Below are 23125 nucleotides of genomic sequence, written 5' to 3'. Positions count from 1 at the left end.
AAAAATGGTTTTAGAAATACCCCTTTGGGACTGAACTCAGCCTGACTGGAAGGACATTAGTGGATAACTGCCTTCTTTGGGAATACTGGATTAATTGAAATTAAATCGTTTTGTCTATTTCTAAAACAAATTCCCTGAAAAAAATGAACTGAAAACAAAAAAGTTTTTCTTTTACACTCGGATAATTCAAAACGAGCTTTGTTTTCAAAACTGCAAACTTGGCACGTTCGCAGTCCTTCCTGAGGAATGTGCGCTGTGTTAAAAAGTGGAAAAAAATACCGTTAGAAGAAACAGAGTTAGGAATCTCCTACTGAGCAGATGCAGTACGTACGTACGTATCAGTATTTTTATGGTCTGAACATATGTGCACTGGCATTCTCTTAGTAACATGATAAATATGTTCAGAGAAGGAAAAGAAACATGCATATGCTATAGAGTTGTTAGCAAAATGGTAAATTTGGGAGTTGGGTTTGCACAAAAGGTGAGTGCTTCAGTGTCTTCCTCCTCTTTCTCCTTATTCTTTGGATGACCTACCACCTGTAGGCTGGCTTAGACTTTGATGAAATAATTTCTCTGAGTTGCATAAATGAGGCACAGGAGCATTCACACAGAAGGGGGCGCAAATCGAAAAAGGCTGCAGTCGAATGGACATCTTAGATTTCATCTCAGTTTGAACACTCCACAGGGATCGCCTAGTTGGAGAGTTAAAGAAGAGAATTTTGTCAGAGTGGCATACGAAGTGTGTGTCGGCACAAGTGACCTGGCTGACTCTGCCAGCAGATTCTCCCTCGCTGACACAGGCAGCCTTAATGTTTGAACACCTGACCCTAAATAAGAGACCATCCTCTTTCTGTTTTCATGGTAGTTTAACTCATGAATCTGGTTCTGTATTTCTCTTTCTGAACTTCTTTAAGGATAAAGAACTACAACTATCAAATGTGAAGCCTTCGATCCGGAAGTAAAACGAAAAAGGATAAAGCATAAGAAATGGGGTTGCCGAGAGCATCTTAAACAAGCAAATCACATTTTCAAGTAGATCTTTAAAATATCTGACATTCTGCATTCAAAGTGAAGGTAAGATAAAGAAAGAGAATATGCTGAGCTTGTACATAAAGAGGAACCAGAGTGTGGAAAAGTATGGTGTCTTGAAGAGCCTCCTCCCCTCCAGCTTTTATTAGCTCCCTGGGTATGCAGGCTACAGCGGCCGTGTCCCATCTTTGCTGCCAGTTAACTTTGGTGAAATACCCACTCACCTATTTCAGACAGCTGCTGGAGTAACTGAAGAAATACTGTAAGAAATATGTACTTTTCATAGAGGCTTTTATCATGGCTTCCTATTAAGTCTGCCTACTTAGTAAGCATTTTTATCTTCTCTTTCTAATCATCAAGCAATTTAAATATAAATCTAGTGGTTTATATTCTTTGTTTTTCCAGATAAAGTTCCTACTCTGATTACTCATAACTTTCATCTCTCTACACTTCAGGGGATTTCCTTTTTTCACAAATGGCTTTTCCTGAAGCCTTAAATCCTATTTCCATTGTTTTGATTGATTCTTCCTGCACAAAACATGTTGTTTTTGCCAGTGACCACAAGAGGACACAATTTCCTAGAGAACTTTGTTTAAAAAGACACTTGGAGAAGAAGGCTTACAAAGTAGCAAGAAATATTGCACAGTGAATGCCATTTTGGGGATGCCTAATTGATTTATGTCACTTTTCATAATTAGAAATATACACATGAGTTGGCATTCAAGCCTTAGATGTTTTGGAAGATTTTATCTTTTCTCTTTATTGTAGAATATAAAAGAAAAACACTTATGAATATATACCAAAATACTACTATGTTAAGGGAGCATGTTTATTTTACGTTAGTAGAATTTTGTACAAAACTCAGAATTGATCTGGAATTTTACTTGCTCAATTTTAGAGCCCTGTTTGGCAATGAAAAACAGTTATTTTTAAAAAAATATGCCACTATTTCAAAATACCTTTGAAAGTTTGAATTTTTACTTTCAGCACTTGGGATGTCTTTATGTGCACAAATGCATGGAAATTATGTTTTATGATTTGCCAGTTCTATTTTAACGCATGTTATAAGTTAAGAACTAAATTATTTTTCAAAGATATGGAAAAATAGGATGTTATAATACGGATTCCCGACACTTATCCCAAATTATGACACACACTCTTTAAGATCACCTTTCTCTTTCCCATTACTTCTTTCTTTTTTTTTTTTAATGTTTTATTTATTTCCAGGAGAGAGAGAGAGAGACAGCGTGAGCAGTAGAGGGTCAGAGAGAGAGGGAGTCACAGACTCTGAAACAGGCTCCAGGCTCTGAGCTGGCAGTCAGCACAGAGCCCGACGCGGGGCTCGAACCCACGAACCGCGAGATCATGACCTAAGCGAAAGTCGGACGCTCCTCAGGCGCCCCTCCCATTACTTCTCAAAAAAGATCTCAGAGCATCTGTTTTTTTTGTATAAAATGAATTATGTCTTGGTGTTTTTGAGAAGAATTTTATCGTTCTGGTAGAGCACCAGCGACAGTCAAGCTGGGGAGTCGCTGCCGCCTCATTTGGAACTCAGTGCTTTTGTTTTGCGTTTGTGTATCTTCTTGCAGATACGTTCCGAATCACATTCTCTGAGATCCTGCTGAAGGAACTGAGCACTGGATCAGAGGAGCTGGAAAGAGAAACCGGCAAGAAGGGAAAAACAGTAAACATGAGGAGAACAAGAGAGAGAAGAATGTGAAGAGATTGTGAGAGGGCACTGGTACAACTGATTGGAAACTGAAAGAGAAAAAGGATGAGGCTTAATACGGAGAGATCGGTGCCAGAGAAAAGGCTTACATCAGAAGAGAAAGAAGGAAATGCATTTAGTGGGAAATAGAAAAGCACCAGGATTATTTGCCTCCGTTTCTGCTCAAAGAGATTGTTGTAAGTAGCTACCTGCCCCTTGGTGTAGGCATTCCATTTTAGAAATCCTTGTCATTCTCGCTGAAGTCCTAACAAAAAGCAAAGAACTTGTTGGAGGGATGGGAAACTTTTAATTGAGGGTAATGTTCATCTAATAGATATGGTCTATCCGGGATTAGAGTAAAGATATTACATGTCGTTCCTGCCTCTCAAGATGGTAGAGGGAAGACATCTGGGGGCCACTTGATGCCATTTCTGTGTGAAAAATGCTTTGAAATATGATAGGATTTTAGAAATCCGAGCTCATTAATTGTTTTCTATGTGACCTCCACAATGGAAATCAAACTTGGTGTTTTTTCCCCTGTGGTTAGCCAGCACCAATGCCTTTGTCTTCCCCATCTCAGATACCTCGGGGAAGACATAGCCATAAGCGATATGTTTTATTCTCACGCACCCCAACTCAAGACCTTGAGAGATTGTAAGGTTCTGGTTCTGCCTGATGGTGCGTATAGGAGACCTGAATTCTGCTTTTAATTGGCACTAATTAGTTATGTCTGTTGATTCTTCTGTAATTTAACAAAAATGTGTCAGTCTCTAATTATGTTAGGTACTTGGAGTAAGAAGGTGTAGCCACTGACATCAAGGGTGTCACAGTCTAATGAGAAATAAAACCTGAAAAAAAAATGTAGCATGAAGAACTAACTACTGTGATAAATATTTTCAGAGAATGCCAAGGACACTGGACTTGGTCTGAGGTGACAGGATGTCTTTGTGCATTGGGAAGTTACCTCTCTGCAATGATAGCCTCCAAATATACTTCCAGGAAGCTTGGCCCAGACAGAGAGAAACACACAGAAAGGCCCACAGACCAAGTGAAGATGTACATATCACCTGGTTTATTAAGTTGATTAGAAAGCAAGAAAGGGAAATATAGTAGGTTAATATACTAGAATAGGTTGCAAACAGGCAGGAAGGGCCATGCTACCTAAATCCTGGAGTACACAGGTTCATAGTGATCTCTCTTGGCCCTCCAGCAGCCTTCCTTGCTTATGGTATGGTTAAGAGGTCAAAGTGAGGTTTAGAAATGGTATAGGTCCCTGGAGCTAAATTAACTTGCTCTATTAGAGAAGGCAAATACTCTTGTCCGCAGCGGGGGTCGATATTAGCCTCTGAGTGGCTAATGGATTTTATCTTTCAGTCTTGGCCAGAGCACAAGTGGGCCAAGTTGGGTGTTAACACAGGAAGCTGAAGACCTCATGAATATGGGATTCCATGAGAGCTTCGTGACTCTCTGATGCTTACATAGCCTTTCTGTCCATTTCTACCTACTTTAGTGATGTCGTCTCTCAGGTTACTTACTTCCATTCTTAATGTCATCTATTTTCTTCGTTTCTCTTATTCTCTTCAGCAGAATTGGATATTCATAAATGTGGCAGGAAGCATACATTGTGGTCTTCCTGAAGGACCCTTTATCTCCTGTTTGGTCTTGAAGGATGTATGGGGTGAACCATATGAGAAGTCGAAAGGGTAGGAGGAAGGAAAGACACTGAGAGGGGCCTGAGTAAAGGCAGGGAGGCAGGAGCATGCCTGACCTGCTCAGGGTCTTGTAAGGAGTCTTGTATGGCTGGAGATGGAATGGGTGTGGGAGCGGCTGGAAATGATACAAAGCTTAGATCACTAACTGTGTGCATCCTAGGGAATTTGGGTTTTATAATAAATGGAACTGGGGAAACTGAAGAATGTTTAGCAGGGAAAGGACACGATCAGATTTATATTTTAGACATATGAGCCTGTGGACAGTGCAGGGGATGGGCTAGACAGTTATGTGATTATATTTGGGAAGTTCTTCTGTCTGCCCACAATATATGTCCTGTAAATGAATCCGTTTACTTACGAGAACTTATACCATTGCAGTAGGTATGGGGCATGTGGACAGTATAAGATAAAACTGAGAGAAAGTGGATTCAGGGAGATGTGGAGGCATCACTTTCCTCATCTGTAAAGTGAGGTAATTGGATAGACAAAATACGAAAAAGTTCAAAAATGTGTAAACTTGAAGGATTTTAGAAATTATCTAGTCTCATAGTTTTATAGATGAAAAAGTTTTCTCTATGACTGCTTCAAACCCTACGGTTTGGCAATATCTGGGACCTGAAAGCATTTTCCTAAGTAATGAGAATGAGTTTCCTCTAGTTCTGGAAACTGCTTGTGGCCACCTGTGGGCCTAAACTTTTTTTGCCAAAAAAGAGTAAAATAGGCAGTGATGTGATTTGAAGGGGCTTCCTCCAAAACCACTTCATACTTCCCATAGCCATGCTTTAAACCTGTCACTGAGAACTCATTAAGCTGGGGCCTGCTATTGCCTCTCCAGGCTCCTCTTTTATTTATTTATTTATTTATTTATTTTTTTAAAAATATTTTATTTATTTCTAGCAGGAGAGAGAGACAGCGTGAGCAGGGGAGGGTCAGAGAGAGAGGGAGTCACAGACTCTGAAACAGGCTCCAGGCTCTGAGCTGGCAGTCAGCACAGAGCCCGACGCGGGGCTCGAACCCACGAACCGCGAGATCATGACCTAAGCGAAAGTCGGACGCTTAACCGACTAAGCCACCCAGGCGCCCCTCCAGGCTCCTCTTTTAGATGGCAAAGTCCCAATGTGAGGTAATACAGTAGCTCACAGACACCTTTGAGTGTATTTGATTGCATTTTCTCAGGAAAGGAGGAGCCCAAGCTAGCCGAAGGATACTGGGACACGTTGGAGTGTCCACACCGAAAGTCAAGGAAAGTTGTAAAGAAAGAAGGGGTTGTGATACTAGGACCTTTATAGTTTTTCCAGATGGGTGTTGCGCTAACAACCTGGCCTGTCTGAGCCTTCCATGCCTTCAGTGTGGCTGATGTTGGCCAGTTCTGTCTTTTAGATTCAATTCTAGGTAGAACACAATGAGGCAGTGAGGAAACGGGAACCCACCTCCCTTGTCTCACATCTCCATTCCTGCCAAAGTCTTAGAACCTTGAAAAGTTTCTATCAAATAGGGCATACTCTTCTGTCTCACTATCAGATGTGTGTGAAGAACAAACAATCACAATCTCTTAGTTTTAATTATAACTGACCTGTTTAGAAGTACTTCTGTTCATGAGTAGACCTATTTCTAAGGAGCATGAAGTANATGTGTGTGAAGAACAAACAATCACAATCTCTTAGTTTTAATTATAACTGACCTGTTTAGAAGTACTTATGTTCATGAGTAGACCTATTTCTAAGGAGCATGAAGTATATATAATGACTGAGAAAAACAAAAATAGCCACTGGTGGTCATAAAGCAACTTTAATGTCAATTTTAATTTCACAGCCAAGTTTTTGGACTGGGGATAAATAATTGTTAAAAATACTCTAAAGACTAAGACAAAGATGTTAAATTTGAAGTGAATCGGCAGGCTTGAAATGTATGAAGAACCAATACTGCAAATAAGTTATATTTCTTTTTTAACAGGACTATTCTCCAAGACAGACTACAGTCTGATACAATTATTAGTAAAAACTCCATTTCTAGGTTTATGTAACACTTATCCACCTTTGTGTTCATTATATTGATTCTTACATAAAAAACTGGGTACCCAGATACTTTATAGAGATTCATCAAAACATTTTACAGTGTTTTGTTTAGTATACATTTTAAATGGGAGAGAGAGAATTTCATGGCAAACTTTGGTTAAGACAGAAAGATTGTTGGATTTTATTTGTGAATCTCTCAGCAATGGAAGCTGTAATCACAAGATGCTGTGGCCTTTGTCATTTCCTTGAGTTAATAGTCATGGTGGAGGATCACATTATGGGTGACTAGACTAGACTAAACTAGAATAGGATGAAAAAAGAATGAAAGCAGATTAAAAATAACAATCTGAATTATATCCCTAGTTAAATTAAATGATCATTTTATTTTAATGTATTATAAAATCCTTAAAACATTACAATTGCAGAACTGGAGAAACTGCTTATATATATAAAAAAAAAAAGCACTTCAGTAGAAGCATACACTGCTAGAGCAAGAAGACGTTTTAGAAGTCCAGAGTTGTTCTTCCTTTTCTGGCAACATAGAATGGCCATAGAGAACAGTGTGGTAGCCGACAACCAAGATTCTGGAGCCAGTCAACCTAGTTTCAAATGTTACTCAACTTCTCACCACCTGTGTGTAATGTTAGATAGTTTACGTGCTCCTTTGTGCTTCCTGGGAAAAAGAGGGAATAATGTACGTTATTAGCTGTCATGATGAAATAGAGTCATAAGTGCTTAAAATGGTGCCTGGCACTTGATATGTGTTTGATATTATTATTTTAAATGAGGACTGAGTTATGCAGTACCCTGTAGACTGAGATGTAGCATTTGCATCCGATTCTAAGTATAAAGGAAGAGCTTAAAGAGTCAGTGAGGAAAGTGATGATCCAGTTCTGTTTGAAGCACATCAATTCCTGTATCCTTATTTCAGTCCCTGAGGACTCAAAGTTTAGGATGAGGACATTAATTGGAGAAGGTTCAGTAATTTATACATCCACTAGCTACCAAGAAATGGTAACAGGAGGCATATGACCTCCATTTTCCATAGTAGGCAGTATCTTGTCTGAGCCAAAGACTCTCATTTTCAAGTGTCCATTTGATATTGCAATGTGGGTTTCTCACAGATGTCTTGAACTTATTGTTAGTCTTATATAATTTATTCCTCCTACAATTTCAGTAAATTGTTTCTCCAGTTGCTTAGCCTAAAACCCTAGAAGCCATCATTAATGTGTCTCTTTCCCTCAGCCCACCCTCTCCTGCATCCAGTTGATCACAACGAGTACAGTTTCCCACCAAGACCTACAGACTGGGTATTCACCCAATAGTAGATAGTAGGAAGTACTATTTAGTAGTTTGGGTGTGGTATGTTCAGGACTCCAACAGAGATAGCATTTCCAGAGTCCACACCATTGAGACTCCCTATAGCACAGCTTAGTGTTAAGTGGCTTATATTGGAGCCTCTTTCCTTTGTGTTAGTATTTTATTCCCAACAAGCCTAATTGCTGTAGGAAACCAGACTTTTCTCATATTCCTCATGGGCTCCATAGTATGCAAAGTGGGTACTCCATAAATACTTGTTTATTGATTATTACTCTCTTTAGAAATGTACAAAAAGTGCAAGTGCAAGTGCAGTCACAAGTTAAATATAACTTAATTTACCTCAGTGTTATCTTAAAGTTATATTTTAGCCAATATACTGAAACGACAATAGAGTAATCTCTATTCTCCAAAAGTCGGAGATTAAAAACACTTGCTTTAAAAATACTAATTTGGAAGAACTAATTTGGAAGGACTGGGATGCTCAGTCAGTTAAGTGTCTTGACTTTTAATTTCAGCTCAGGTCATGATCTCAAGCCCCTGTAGTAGGCTCTGTGCTGACAGCCCAATTCTCTATCTCCCTCTCTCTGCCCCCCTGCACCTGTGCTCTCTCTTTCTCTCTCTCTCTCAAAAAAAAAAATAAACTTAAAAAAATAATTTGGAGACTGTTTCCTCCCACAGATAGTCAGTCAAATATGACCACTAACTGGATTCTGAAATTATTCAGTATCCATATCTAGTCTTGTTATAGCTATATCGGCTATGTATTTATATATATTTTAGCAATTTTTTTCTATATAGCAGCACCAGCACAAATACTGCTAAGGAGGAAAAAGACTGCAATAAAGCCAAAAATATCTGTAAATTCTCAGTTTTATTTTCTTTGCAAAGAAGAATCTGAAGCAGTTGATCCTGACCTGGAAACAAGGAAGACCTTTCAGCCTAATAGTTTCAAAGAGCTGGAGCTTTGTGTAATAAAATAATTGGGAGAAAATATAAAGGGCATGCCCAGTCTAAATCTGTAGCAGTTCAAATGGGAAGGATGGTTAGTCCTTTCTGAAATGTCCTTCCTGTCCTTTCTGATTCCTCAGCATGATCCAGCCATTTAAAGAGTGGTCCATTCAGTCATGATATGAAGATCTCACTCCACCACAAGTGTCAGAACTCAAGAGTGTTCACTTGATGACACTCCTGTGTAGAATAAGAAATAGTACTGACCTTGTGCCAAGGTCTATGGCGTGTATGGGCTTGTCGTTGGGGGAACAGAGACTAGTTAGGAGGTCACTTCAATGATCTAGGTGAGAAGTGATCATGATCTAAACTAGATGTTAATGGTTGAGTTGGAGTTGGAAAGAAGTGACTAGATTCTAGATATATTTTGAAGATAGAACCAATATGATTCCCTAAAGATAAGGTATGAGGTGTGTGGAAGAGGGATCAAGAATGACGTAGGGCTTTTTATTTGAGAAAAAATGAGCGGGGGCATTGGCAACCACTGAGATGGAGAAGGCTGTGGTGGAACATATTTCAGGGGAGAGAGTTCCATTTCAAACATGTTGAGTTTGAGATGTCAGTTAGAAATCCAAGTGGAATTGCTTGGCAGAAGCTGGACTTGTGAGTCTGGAGTTTGTGAGAAGGGTCTGGACTGAAGGTAAAACTGGGGATATATCAGCATAGCAATGGCTTTTGGAGCTATTTAACTGGAGAAAATCACTATGTGAGTAAGTCTGAGGAAAAGTTAAAACAAACAAAAGACAGTTATCACTCTACAGAGAAAAAAATACTTTACAGAAGGGGTATAGGGATTAATGAGGAGAGTACAATTTAAAGTAGGATGATATTTGTGAAATTAGAGATAATTCATTTTCCCAAGAAGAAACTAGGACAAATTGAGAAGAAGTAATAATTGTTAATAAAAGACATAAAATAATTCTCCGGAGTAGAAAAAAAAATCAACACAGTTCATAAAATGGAATGGCACATTGTATTCGAAGTAAACTGAATGAAAACAAATGCATACCCACTAATATTGTCAGAAAATGTCCAATATTGAAGATAAACTATCCAGTAGGCATCCAGATAGAGACAATAGATTATTTATTAACAACAACAACAACAACAACAACAAAGAAAATCTGGCTACTTAGGTCTTTTCCAAAAGAACACAGGCCAAAAGGATATTGTAGTCCATGAGGTTCATATAACCAACCAAAGTCACATATACCCATATGAACAAGTGTGGAAGACACAGAAAATACCATTTAGTCCTCTTAACAGCAACAAAAGATCAAATGTACTCTTAGCTTACTGAGAATGACACAAGAATGAGGTGAGCAAGGATACAAGGAGATACAACAACCCAAGTCTAATCAGTTGTTATAAAAATGACAAGAGTAAGTACAAAACTAAACAAAAAAATCCCTAAAGGAGAACATCTCACAAAATATTCATGTGTTAATAAATAACACTTAATTCCAGAGAAAGATTTGAACTAGATGACATGAATAGAAAAAAGTCAGCAGGAAGACATATATTAAAAATAAGGGAGATACATGAATAATAATAAAAAAGGAAACTAAGTATATAAAGTAAAACTCAAGTTAGCAGAAGAATGTCCTATGTATTTTTGGAGGACTTATAGCTTATCTTTAAGATGCCAGGGATTCTAGTAAACTAGTTGTCTTTCTTGTTCTATGTATTTTTTAATGATCAGAAACTTGACACTAAGAAGTCTAATATACAACAAGGACAGGTATCACAAACAATTTGTAAGATCCATGGAATCTGTGAAGGAAACACACACACACACACACACACACACACACACACACACAATCAAGGAAAAGTCCAGCTATTTCTGATACTGTGACCTACCTGAAAGATTTTTTTTTTTTACTTAATTGGAAAAGGAAACATTAAGTTTCATCAAGGACAGTATTCATGAAAATATCTAAATATTAAAATCCAGTATATTTCACAGGGCTGTTCCTTTTTTAAAAATAATGTTATTTAATATAGGTGTATGTTATTATGGTGGCAAAAATGATTTACTAAAAGTAACTTTGCTAAAGGCTAATTTCTTTCTGCTTATATGATTTAATCCTGTCACAGAATTTTTTAAAAAGTATTTTAAGTTTGTTTATTTATTTTGAAAGAGAAAGAGCATGAGCAGGGGAGGGGCAAAGAAAGAGGGAAAAACAGAGAGACAGAGAGAGAGAATCTCAAACAGGCTCTAACTGTCAGTGTGGTGTCCAATGTAGGGCTTGAACTCATAAGCATTGAGATCATGACCTGAGCCAAAACCAAGGGTCAGACTTTTAACTGACTGAGCCACCCAGGCACTCCTAATTCCGTCCTAGATATTTGAGTATCTTGAATAATATACTTCTGGCTATGTTCAGTAAATATTGTCTTTCTTAGTGGAGATATTGAAAGTTCCTGAGAGGTGATTTTGAGATTTTGCTCCCTGAAATTTGATAGTGAAATGTAGTAGTCTAGGTTGAGAAAACCCTTGAGTCCAACAGTATCTGGCAATGGAAGACATGCTTAATTTGAAGGCTCTGTCACCCCTAGTTGGAGGCAAGGGTATAACCATTAACAATTATCATGTTCTATAATTTAGTAGTGTTAGCCCAAATCTGCATTGTCAAAGAGAAAGTCACAACAAAAGACAGATAAACTAAAAATATGCTGAATTTCTTATAATTTAAAATTTTTATTTAGGTAAGATATGTTTTAACTGCTTTCGAAAAATTTTGTCACATTCAATTTTTCTATTGTTTATACTGTCATAGAGTGACAGTAGCTTTCAGTTGTGTATTATAATGCATAGAAGCTGATTTTCCTCTATTGCATTTTATGCTCTCTTTCGTTTTGTAGAGCTAGACTGTTCTTCCCTTCTGATACATCGGAATGGTACCTTGTGAGGTGAGGCTAGGGTTTGAAGAGCTGAGGTGTGTTACAGACTGGGGTAGGGAAAAGGCATACACATTAGTGTAACTGCCTCTCTCAGATCAGCTTAACTTGTTCAGAACAATTGCAATTTAGTCCTTGCCTATTTGTTGCCTATTTGTAGTCTGGCCTTAGGCTTAAAAACCTGTGTAGTGTGAGATCATTCTGATACTTAACGGTCCACGATATTAATGAGACCCTATTATATGTCAGGCACTGTCCTAGGTGCCTGGGAGGAAGAGATACAGTAAGGAGGATATGGCACTATAATAAAGAGATAAATATAGTGGATTAAACAGCAGAGTTTATTTACTTTATGAGAAATTTGGCTAGGTGATACAGTCTTGGCTCACTGGCTCAGGCGTGCTAGAGATTTAACATCTTCTTGTACTGTCCTCAAAATATGACTTCCATTTCATGGACCAAATGGCCACCCCAAGCTCATTTCAATTTTGCATTCCTGCCGTTGAGAAAGGAGAAAAGGACAGGGAAGACATATCCCCTTTTAAGGGCCCTATGGAAATTACATGTGACTAGTATTCATATCCCATTATTAGATTCTAGTCACATAGCCACAACTAACAGTAAGTGAGGCTGTGGAATGTAGTCATTAGCTGGATAGCCATGTGAAGTATAACCTTCAGAGACTATTGCTAAAGAAGAAGGGGAGAGTGGATATTGTTAGATAACCAGCAGGCTGTTTATCAAGTAGTGAATAAAACAATCATGAATTTTGGGTGCACCGTGGCTCTTAGCCTAGAATTACTCCTTTAGACCTAGTTGTAGTGTGCATGCCAAGTATAGGGCCTTTCACTCAGCCTGCCAACACTCCTCTTCCCAGCAGCCTCAACCTGAGGGCATTTAGGTGTAAGTTACTATGGAACTTAAAATATATTAACTGCATTTCTTTTATTATATCCCAATAACTACTGTTTCTGCATATCCTATCCAGTGTCTACACAAGCTGGTTACGTGTATGTCCCTCATTCTACTATGATCTCATTTTAGACAACATATCATAACCAAATGAAAAAATTGTATTGAGAGCAGAGCCAAGTACAAGTAAACATCCAATAAATAATTTGATATATTTTTGTTAAATTGGTAATGAAAGTTAGCAAAGGAACTGGATACTGAAAAGAGCAAGAAAACTCAGTCTGATCCAGCCCAATTTAAATGTAAACTGAGCCTACATTATTGCTGCTTTTCACTCTCTCCTCACTATGACATTTATGTGCTTATTTAGTTTAGGGCTACATAGAAGAATGACCATGAACATTGACTTGGGAAAGGGGAGTCAGGAAATTGTTCACCTTCTTGATCATTTTGTCAGCTTCTCTCTCCCAAAGGAGATATTTATGTAGCCCACTAACGTCACTAAACTGAATAAAATATGTCTTCATGTTTTTTTCTCTATAATTTCTGTAGAAAATGTAATTTGCATACATGTTCACAGAAGAATCTGGAAGAGAAAAGAAACCATTACTTTTCTACACTACTGTATAAAATTTAGTCAGTGAATTCAACACAGTGATGGCATGGACAGGGAAAAAAAGCTGTGTGGGGAGAAAGAAAAGAGAAGGGAAGCAAGAGAGATCTATAATGATTTTGTTTATTTTGTTGTTGTTGTTTTACATAGTCACTTATCTTTGTGACAATATGGGTGAAGAACTAGAACTGTAATACAGTGTAATACTTGGAAAGCCTTTTATTAATGATATAAGAACATTAAAAAGCAACACAACTAACTTGTCAGAAATCAGCCAGTTTGAAAGAAAAGCAGATTTATAAAATAGTGTAGCCTAAAGAACATCCACAAAGCCAGAGACATAATAATGGCCTTAAACTTGAAGCTGATGAAGAAAGTGTTATAAATTGTATCTTTTGGCATGGAAATTCTTCCAATGTTTGGAATTTTATTTCAAGAGAACCTCTATTTCTGAATTAAATGTCATAAATCTGAGAATTGTATTCACTTTTGCCACTTGATCCGTTCAGTAGTAATTTTATGGTTAGCCTCTATGAAGTTTCCAGCCACCCTCAGATTCATAGTTCAGGTTAGTCTGAGTAGTACCCTTTCCTCTTAAAAGACTCTCCTTTGGGGCTTGTCCACACTGTCCTGTAGGTAGGACTCAGCATTTCTGACTTTGGTGCTGCTCTTGACATTGTTTTTGGTTCCTTGGCTATGACATTAAAAGTTGGCAAATGCTATTTTATACTAGAATTGTATCTAGATACAAACCAGCCTTAGTTTCAACACGGAAGTTGTGTTTTTCCTTTGTGGAGATGATGAAATAAGCACACTTACAAGCAAATTTTCTCTGTTTTGAGTTAAAATCTCACCTATAGAGGATTCTCTCAATTTAATTTTATTTTTGCTAAGGAGCAAGAAAATGAAGTGAACTAAAGGAAAAACCCTGAAAGTAACTGTCCAGTAGTACAAGGGTAGTGTGCCCAGTTTGACTAGTGGGACAGACCTGCCAAAACATGGGATAGATGTATCTAGTGCTTATATCTTATGCTTATATTTATATGCTTATATCTAATGCTCCTTTTTTTGCTGTTCCAAGGATCATAAAGATGATCAATATATATAGGATATTTTAGCTGACAGTATACCTTATGATTAATTATGAATCAGAGTCTGTAATGAAATGCATCATGTGAAGGAAATATCAAGGGGTATGTGATCTTGGTGTGGTAGCCTTTTTGTGATAGGGTCAGGCAGTTGGAAGCTATACTTGTTTGTCACATACACACATGTATATATTTCTGAAGCATTTAATAAAAACAGCCCAATTTAGATGGAGGAAACTATTTCTATCACACTCTGTGAACACAAAGTAAAAATAATATAGAAAATGAGTATAAAGGAAAAAATACAGATTGCATGGAATAAAAATCACCCCACTAGCAACAAATACACTATTTGAAAGGTGGTATAAATTGAAACCTTTAGGAACAAAGAGTAATTCTTAAGAGTTATTTAGTCTGTACCGTAACACACTGGACCCACAATGAATGCTGGGCCACCTTTGCAAGGAGTAGATGCTCTTCTCCAACTAATTGACAGGGGCATAGAGCTATATAATGGCAAAGTTTATCACCATTACCTCTCGAGAAGGAGACAACTGTGTCAAAATCTGGCTCCACCACTGTCTAAGCTTGGACAGGATATTTTATCTAATTTGAACTTTTTAAAAACATGTAAGGCATGTTTATTAATATTCATCATAGTATCTTGTAAGGACTGGATGGCATAGTACATGTAGCAGCTAGTGCATAGTAGTTGTTCAGTAAATTGATTGCTTTCCCCAGTGGCTTGCGGCTCCTCACTCAGCACTGTCTGCAGTGGGGTGGGGAGCACTAAGTCAGGTGAGGAGTCTACAGCAGTCCCTGTGAAAGCTGAGGCCAAACACTAGCCAAACAAATAAAATGGGATTTATCGTTCATTATATTTCAGTTTGCCCTTTGTGTTCCTTTTGACTAGTGGTGAAGATAATGGAATTGGGGAAGAATAAGTAAACGCTGCTGTTTTGTGATCTTTTCTCTTTAGTATTCACGCACATTTTCATAGTCTCGATGACTGATTAGGTTTTGACAATTAAATGTGAACAAAGAAGAATTGTAAATACAGTGTAACATGCACGAACCGATGGACGGTGTTTTATTTTGTTCGAATTAGCTCTCTAGGGGCTAATATGACCATATTCTAGGTATTAATTTAGCTTATGTGGCTCCCACTGAAACTGTTTTGGTTTCTATGGAGACTTTTGCTCTGGTTTACTGGTATATAACTATTTCCTCACCTTTTCATTTCCTGAAATAGCACCAAGTACAGTATCTAAATTTTGACTAATATAAATCAAAGCACATGCTTTCCTTTCAGTAAAGTCCTCTATTTCAACATGTGTGCAGGATTTTCCTTTTTAATGCATTAGACATCTGTTATTGCTAATGGGGATAAAATGTCACATGTTAAAAACAATAAAAGTTATTAAAAGCAGTGCAAGTTTGAAATATTTTGAAATTACTTGTTAGAAATGTAATGTGCTTCTTTTCTTTTACTGTGTGGCAAAGTTTTCAAACTTGAATACGAAAAGTTTATGAAAATGAAAGTGTATATGAATATGTAAAGTTTTGTGGATCACACTTGGTTTGAATGTTAATCCTTTTAAAAAATGAAATGAACATTAAATATCAATACAATATGTACCTTCACACACACACATACACAAGGCACGTGCACACATACTCATATATGTATTGTAATTCCCATGGGACTTAATAGGAAGCAAAATTGTGGTACTAATTGTTTAAAAATCAGGAGTTTCATTAGAAATAAGTATAGTTTACTGTAGTTATTCTTATTAGGAGTGTGTTTGTGTGTATGTGTGTGAATTATGGGTGAACTCAGCTGTGTTTGAGAAGACTCACAGCATTGTTAAGATTTCCATTTGCATTTTCCATTCCAGTGTCAATAAAATTAAAGTGCTTATTTGTGAAGTACTTTTCCTTTTGTTAACTCTGTGTATTAAAAGGCAAATTTAATCCTTATCTTTTTAATTAATTTCAACTTCTCTTGTATGTTGAAGGTCAGTGTCAGAATACTTGTTTTATTGAATACAGATTTATATTGAAAAGCCCTCTTTTCCGTAAACCCAATGACTTCAGCTATATAAAACAATACAAAAACTGGGAAGCTAGTCAAGGATGTTAGAGATCAGGTTACTAGATATCCTTGTTGGGAGGGAAGGGTAGTAAGTAGAGGAAAGCATAAGAGGGCCCTCTCATATGTTGATGTTATGCTCTGTAGTAGCCAAAGAAAAATATTATGGAATATCATATCTAAGTGTTAAATATCTAGTTTTAAAATGTTTTAGGGTTAAGAAGGCAATAGTTTTCACTTAAGTAACACCATCCTGACATAGAACTAACAACTCACAAACTTTTACCAGGAAATAATTTTATTATTTTTCTTTTTTTGTTTTGATAACATTTAAGATCCATTCTCTTGATAAATTTCAAGTCTGTAATACAGAATTGTTAACTATAGTCGTCAGACTGTATATTAGACTCTCAGAACTTATCACTGGAACTTTGTGCCTTTTGACCAACATCTCCCCATTTCCTCTGCCCCACAACTGGCAGCCACCGTTCTACTCTATTTCTATGATTTTGGCACTTTTAGATTCCACATATAAGAACATACAGTATTTGCCTTTCTCTGACTTACTTCACTTAGCATAGCATCTTCAAAATCCATCACTTTGTTGCAAAAGACAGGATTTTCTTCTTTTTTGTGACTGAATAGTATTTCATTATATGTATAGTTCACATTTTCTTTATCCATTAATTTGTCAGCAGACACTAGTTTGTTCCCATGTCTTGGTTATTGTGAATAATGCTGCAATGAACATGGTGGGTGCAGATACCTCTTCCAGATAGTGATTTCATTTCCTTTGGATATATACTCAGAAGTGGGATTGCTGGGTCATATCATAGGTTTAAGTTTTTGAAGACTCTCCAAGCTGTTTTCCACAGAGGCTATACTAATTTAGATAATCACCAACAGTGCACAAGAGTTCCCCTTTCTTCACATCCTTACCAATGATCGTTATCTTTTTTATAATAGCCATTCTGACGGGGTGTGAGGTGCTATCTCATTGTGGTTTAGGCTTGCAATTCCATGGTGATTGATGATGTTGAACACCTTTTTATGTACCTGCTGGCCATTTGTAGATTTTCTTTAGAAAAAAATGTGTACTCATGTCCTTTGCCCATTTTTAATTGGATTGTTTTTGCTATTGAATTGTATATTTTATATATTAACAGCTTATCAGATAGCTTGCAAATATTTTCTCTTATTCCATAGGTTGTCTTTTAATTTTATGATGGTTTCTTTTGCTGTGCAAAGTTTTTTTAGTTTGGTGTAGTCTCACTTGTTTTAAAATAATGCTAGACTCCAAAAATTGCTAGAAAACCAGAAAGAATACAAACCAGTACAAAAATGACCAGTTTTCCTCTAGCATATATAAAATGAACATTTATATAGAGATACGCATGCATGCACACATATTTACACACATTTACATATTAATACTTTTAAAAAATTTATTTCTGAGAGAGAGAGAGAGCGAGCAGGGGAAGGTCAGAGAGAGAGGGAGACACAGCATCTGAAATAGGCTCCAGGCTCTGAGCTGGCTGTCAGCACAGGGCCCGATGCGGGGCTCGAACTCCCTAACCGTGAGATCATGACCTGAGCCGAAGTCGGATGTTTAACTGACTGAGCCACCCAGGTGCCCCAATTTAATACTTTTTCATGTAGTGGATTCATCTTCCCATAGCACAGTCTCTTCTGTACATCATCCTTAATTTAAAACAAGGATTTATGTTATAGGTATCTAGCTTATTTTCTCAATTTTGATGTTAGAAACAATACCCAGATACATCTTTTGTAATCTAATCTTTGTACTGGTTAGTACTGGTTATTTCCTTAGGCTAAATTCCTACCAGTGAAATTTCCATAAGCAAGCTGTAAGAATCCACAAAATGTCCTAATGTTGTAAAATATGGCTTAGATATTCCCAACTAAAGCCAAAGTTTAGAGAGCATTCTTCAATCCTTTATAACGTCTTTCTTGATATGGTAAATTACCTGAACTTCAGATAGTTTGAATCTCTCCAAGAGAAAGTAACTCTGCTCCTGGGGAAAATTCTGTTTTTCCCATTGAGTAAATGACCCTCATCTAATCAATGAGTGTTCTGTAGGTTTCCCCAATGGCAATTCCAGACACGTTGTTTTTTACAATTTACTGGCTGCTGGTCTTAGTAATTATATGCAGGGCTGATAGACTAATGTGGAGCTAATGCTCAGCTGATAATTGAAGTAATTCCTGGGCTTGTTTTCAATATATGTAAAGACAATAATGTTCACTTGAATTCTGCTGACAAAGGTTAGAAAAATTCAACAATCATTAATATTATGACTATGAAATAGTCAAGGAAGAGATGGCTATTAGTGAAAAACAGTAAAACTACCAAAGTATGGAGAAGGAAGGCAAATGAAAACATTTTTAAGATTTGAGCTAGTAGTAAAAAAAGGTACCTATGTACCATCCATTCTAAAATACATATGAAGGCATTTTGATCAAAATACTTTTACATGTTTGCATGTTTGCATGTATGTGGCTCATACAATGGGAGAAGGGTTATAACCATAGAGAAGCTCTGAGGGTGTCATGATTAAGGACCATGAGGTCTGGACTGAAATATAGACTGAGATTTGGGGTCACCTGGGTGGCTCAGTCGGTTAAGCGTCCAACTTTGGCTCAGGTCATGATCTCACAGTTTGCGGGTTCAAGCCCCGCCTCGGGCTCTGTGCTGACAGCTAGCTCAGAGCCTGGAGTCTGCTTCAGGTTCTGTATCTCTCTCTCTCTCTCTGACCCTCCCCTGCTCAGGCTGTCTCTCTCTCTCAGAAATAAATAAAACGTTAAAAAATTTTTTTAGACTGAGATTTGGATGAAATTTGGGAAGATTTTCATTGTGTTTTGTTGTGTGATACTTTGAGTTCTGGGCATTTTTCAGTCCTTTTCATATTAACTTTAGAAGCAGTTGATTGAATTTGATGAATACAATATACTAATGAGGGTATGAAGTTTAGTTTGTAGTTGTGTCATCTTGAAACAAAGTGGCATCCAATATGTATATTTTAACTGAGTTCATCTGCTCTAATTTTAATGAACTTCGATGAAATCAAATAAATGAATAGTGATGAAAGAAATGGTGTGGCATGTTCAGTACAATCTACAATTAACAAAACCACTACTTGTCAAATGCTTGTTAGCTACAGTTACCACATTTTTTGGTAAAAAATATGAACCCATGGTGAGAATATTTGAAGTGGGTATGTTTCCTAAGTGAGAAGAATTTTAGTAGGTTTCAGGAGACCCTTTACCATCAACCCTCAAACCACTTGAAGTTGAATCAAACCTTTTAAAAGAAGCAAGATGTGATAATTATCCTTTTGTCTTTCTACACAAGGCAGAAAAATTATTAAAATAGTAGATATGAAAAAGGTTACCCACTTTTATTATTTTATTTTTCTTTTTTAGAGTTACCCATTTTGTTTTAAATCTTTTATTACTTTATTTTAGAGAGAGAATTTAGAAATTTTATTGTTTGCGCACAAGCAGGGAAGAGGGGCGGAGGGAGAGAGAGAATCTTAAGCAGGATCCTCACTCAGTGTGGAGCCCAATGTGGGGCTTGATCCCATGACCCTGGGATCATGACCTGAGCTGAAATCAAGAGTCAGACACTCAACTGAGCCACCTGGCTGCCCCTAGAGTTACCCGTTTTTAAATTTTGAGAAATTATGTGTAAGTTCAGGCCACCTTTATCTTCAAAAAGTCCTATTTAAATTGCTAGTAAGTCTAGGCCAGAATATTCAAAAGTTTTCAAAGATTTTGTATAAATCCACTAACATCAGAGCGAAAAAGAAATCTGCAAGTGAAGAGGATAAAGCCAGGCACCAACTTTTCAAAAAGTGTAAATGGCAGAAATAGCACAAGATGTCCCAGAGTGCACTTTGAGATCAAGCTTCCCTCTCTATGGCTCCAAAGAGGGGCCTTGTGTCTTTTCCTCCCTGATTGTCCTCTGTGGAAAGCAGGTAGTGGTCGTTTAACCTTCTTAGGTACACAGGAACTCCTATGTGTCTCAGGGGACCTAAAACAAAGCATGACCCCATACTCCATTCCATTGACTGAGCTGAGTTCCAAGTTTCTTACTTCGTGTTTGTCTAGATCAGATCAGGTATGCATAAATGCTTAGTAATTGAAGTAGTCCTACTCAACACCATAGCTTTCGAAATGAATTTGCTCAAAAAAAAAAAAAAAGTCCCAGAGGATTTACCAATAGAAGTATCACCATTTCATACAACAAGCTTTATATGCAAATTTTAGAGGTTATTTGGAAATGTAGGGTTTTTACAATAGTTTTCTTGGCAGATCATAGATTGTGATTACATGTCATGGACCAGAAGCTTTGCCTTTAAATTTCTATGCTTTCAAAACAAAATTAAACAAAAATACACTATTCTGATGAGATTAAATTCAGCAGAAATGCCATGCTCTTTACAAGACTGATTCTGAGGGCGCTCAGTTGGTTCAGCATCCGACTTCAGCTTGGGTCATGATCTCACAGCTTGGAAGTTCAAGCCCCGCATTGGGGTCTGTGCTGACAACTCAGAGCCTGGATCCTGCTTCAGATTCTGTCTCTCTCTCTCTCTCTCTCTTCTCTCTCTTTCTCTGCCCCTCCCCTGCTCACACTCTGTCTCTGTCTCTCTCTCAAAAATAAATAAAAATTAAAAAAATTTTTAAAGACTGATTCTGTTTAGGAGAAGCAAAACAATTTAATATTGTTTTTGTGTGTGTTCTCATGAATCCTTTAAAAAGGCTGAATTGTCATTTTGCTCTGTATACACATTGAACATTGCAATAGCATAAACAGTAATAATAATAACAGCATTACCTAAATATTTACTTTGTATCAGGCACTGTACTAACACTTTATTTAACCCCTCTGCTACTTTAAATAGTTCTGTGTTTATTACTTCTACTTTACAGACCAGGGTAGGTACTGAAGCCCAGATGTTTTAAGTGAGTTACCTAATTTTGTAAGTGGCTCCTCCAACACTCAAATCCATACTTGGGAATGTATTTGGCTGAGGAACCCAGAATCAGATAATGAGTTCTTGGCTATGACCTTTAGGGGTAGAATCCTGATTTTCATTCTAGATTCCACATAATACCATGCACGAAACTTGTTTTCACTTTCATGAGACACTTAAAGAAAAATTATAGAACAGGACATGAGTCAAGTTTATGTGACTATCTCCCTAAAATTAATGACAGTTTACATTTGTAAGATGCCCTGTAGGTTCAAAGAAATGTCATAGTAATTATCTGATTTTTTCACTTTATTTTGAAATAATTATAGATTCCTAGGACATTGCAAAGGTGGTACAGGGAGCTTCTGTGTACCCTTCACTCAGTTTTCTCCATTGATTACATTTTACATAACTATAGCACAATATCAAAGCCAGTAAATTAACACTGATGTAAAAAGACATCGTTTTATGCCATTCTATCACAAATGTGGGTTAGCACAACTACTGTTGCAATTAAGATGTAAAACTATTCGATCAGAAATTATCTGATTTGAATAAATGCATACAGATGTGGAAAATATATATTAAACTAATATCTAGGCTGCTGATTAAATAAAACTTATCTGAACAAATTCTGATCATTTTTTCTCAGATTTAAAGTGACTTACTTACCTTTTCTTTTTAATATACATGTTATTGCAGTAGTAGGTTAAAGGAGGGGGTTTGATCTCTGTTCACTTGTTGGGTGTGTATTGTTTTACTTAGAAAGATGGATGGACCAGGACTAAATGCTGGCACTCAAGTATTCCAGGAATAAAAAATATTGGAGAATAAAAAAACCCTGATTTTTTTCATTTTATTTAAAAGTATTATATGATGAGTTCTGCTTTTAATATATTTTATACGTTTGTATATTACCACTGATGGTAAAGGTGATGTTTTGTTTATAGAGCTTTTGTTGCCATAGAACTGGGAGAGATATGATGGTGATGATGATGATGATGATGATGATGAGTATTTTGACAGTAGTTACCATTAGTGAGTGCCTGTACACCATTTACTCTGCATGCATACATATTTCAGTCAATCCTCCTAAGGGCCCTGTTTGCTGAATATTATTATCCATAGTTTAAAGATGAACAAACTGAGGGTCAACAAAGTTAAGTAAGTTGTACTGGCTGCTAGAACATGATGTACTTGAAATCCAGACCCACATCTGTCAAATTCCAGAGCTTGTGTTTATAATGATTATGCTCATCAAAAGAGTTTTGTCTCTTCTTTTCTGGCAGGAATGCACTGAAGCTGCTAGAGGAAAGTTGTGGCTTTAGAATATCCACAGAAGATTGTTTCAAGGTTTCTTCAAAAACTTACAACACCAGTAGTCCACCTTGTCAGTTTCATTGCAGAGACTGTATCCCTTTGGTAAATGGTAAACCCATGTCCACATTTCTGATCCTCAGTAAAGATAAAAATAGTTACTTATTTTTACATCATTTCTACTTAAAAATAATAACCATATAATCATTAACAAATAAGCACAGTCCCTGAGAATTTGGTCTCAAGTCCTTGACTGGGTGTAAATCTTGATTGAGCCTGGGAAAGTTATTTAACTTCTCTATTCCATAGTGCCCTCATCATTACTAGGGTAATAATAATGTCTATATCCTAAAATTATTATCTGAACTTTAATAGTTATATAAAGAATTCAGCTCAATATAGTAAGCAAT

The 23125-nt window shown here is 36.9% G+C and overlaps 1 long non-coding RNA gene across 1 annotated transcript; it reads left to right on the top strand.

Moving 5' to 3' along the window:
* Positions 1 to 939: 939 nt before the first annotated feature.
* On the top strand, positions 940 to 22847 carry LOC144226250 (uncharacterized). Its single transcript, XR_013333567.1, has 3 exons — positions 940 to 1074; positions 2619 to 2934; positions 22688 to 22847. It is a non-coding gene; the product is annotated as an uncharacterized LOC144226250 (long non-coding RNA).
* Positions 22848 to 23125: the final 278 nt, after the last annotated feature.

Source organism: Crocuta crocuta, unplaced genomic scaffold (genome assembly GCF_008692635.1).
Source record: "Crocuta crocuta isolate KB4526 unplaced genomic scaffold, BGI_CrCroc_1.0 scaffold62, whole genome shotgun sequence".
Lineage (NCBI taxonomy): Eukaryota > Metazoa > Chordata > Mammalia > Carnivora > Hyaenidae > Crocuta > Crocuta crocuta.
The sequence above is the reverse complement of the archived record's forward strand: the minus strand, read 5'-3'. Positions and strand labels throughout refer to the sequence as shown.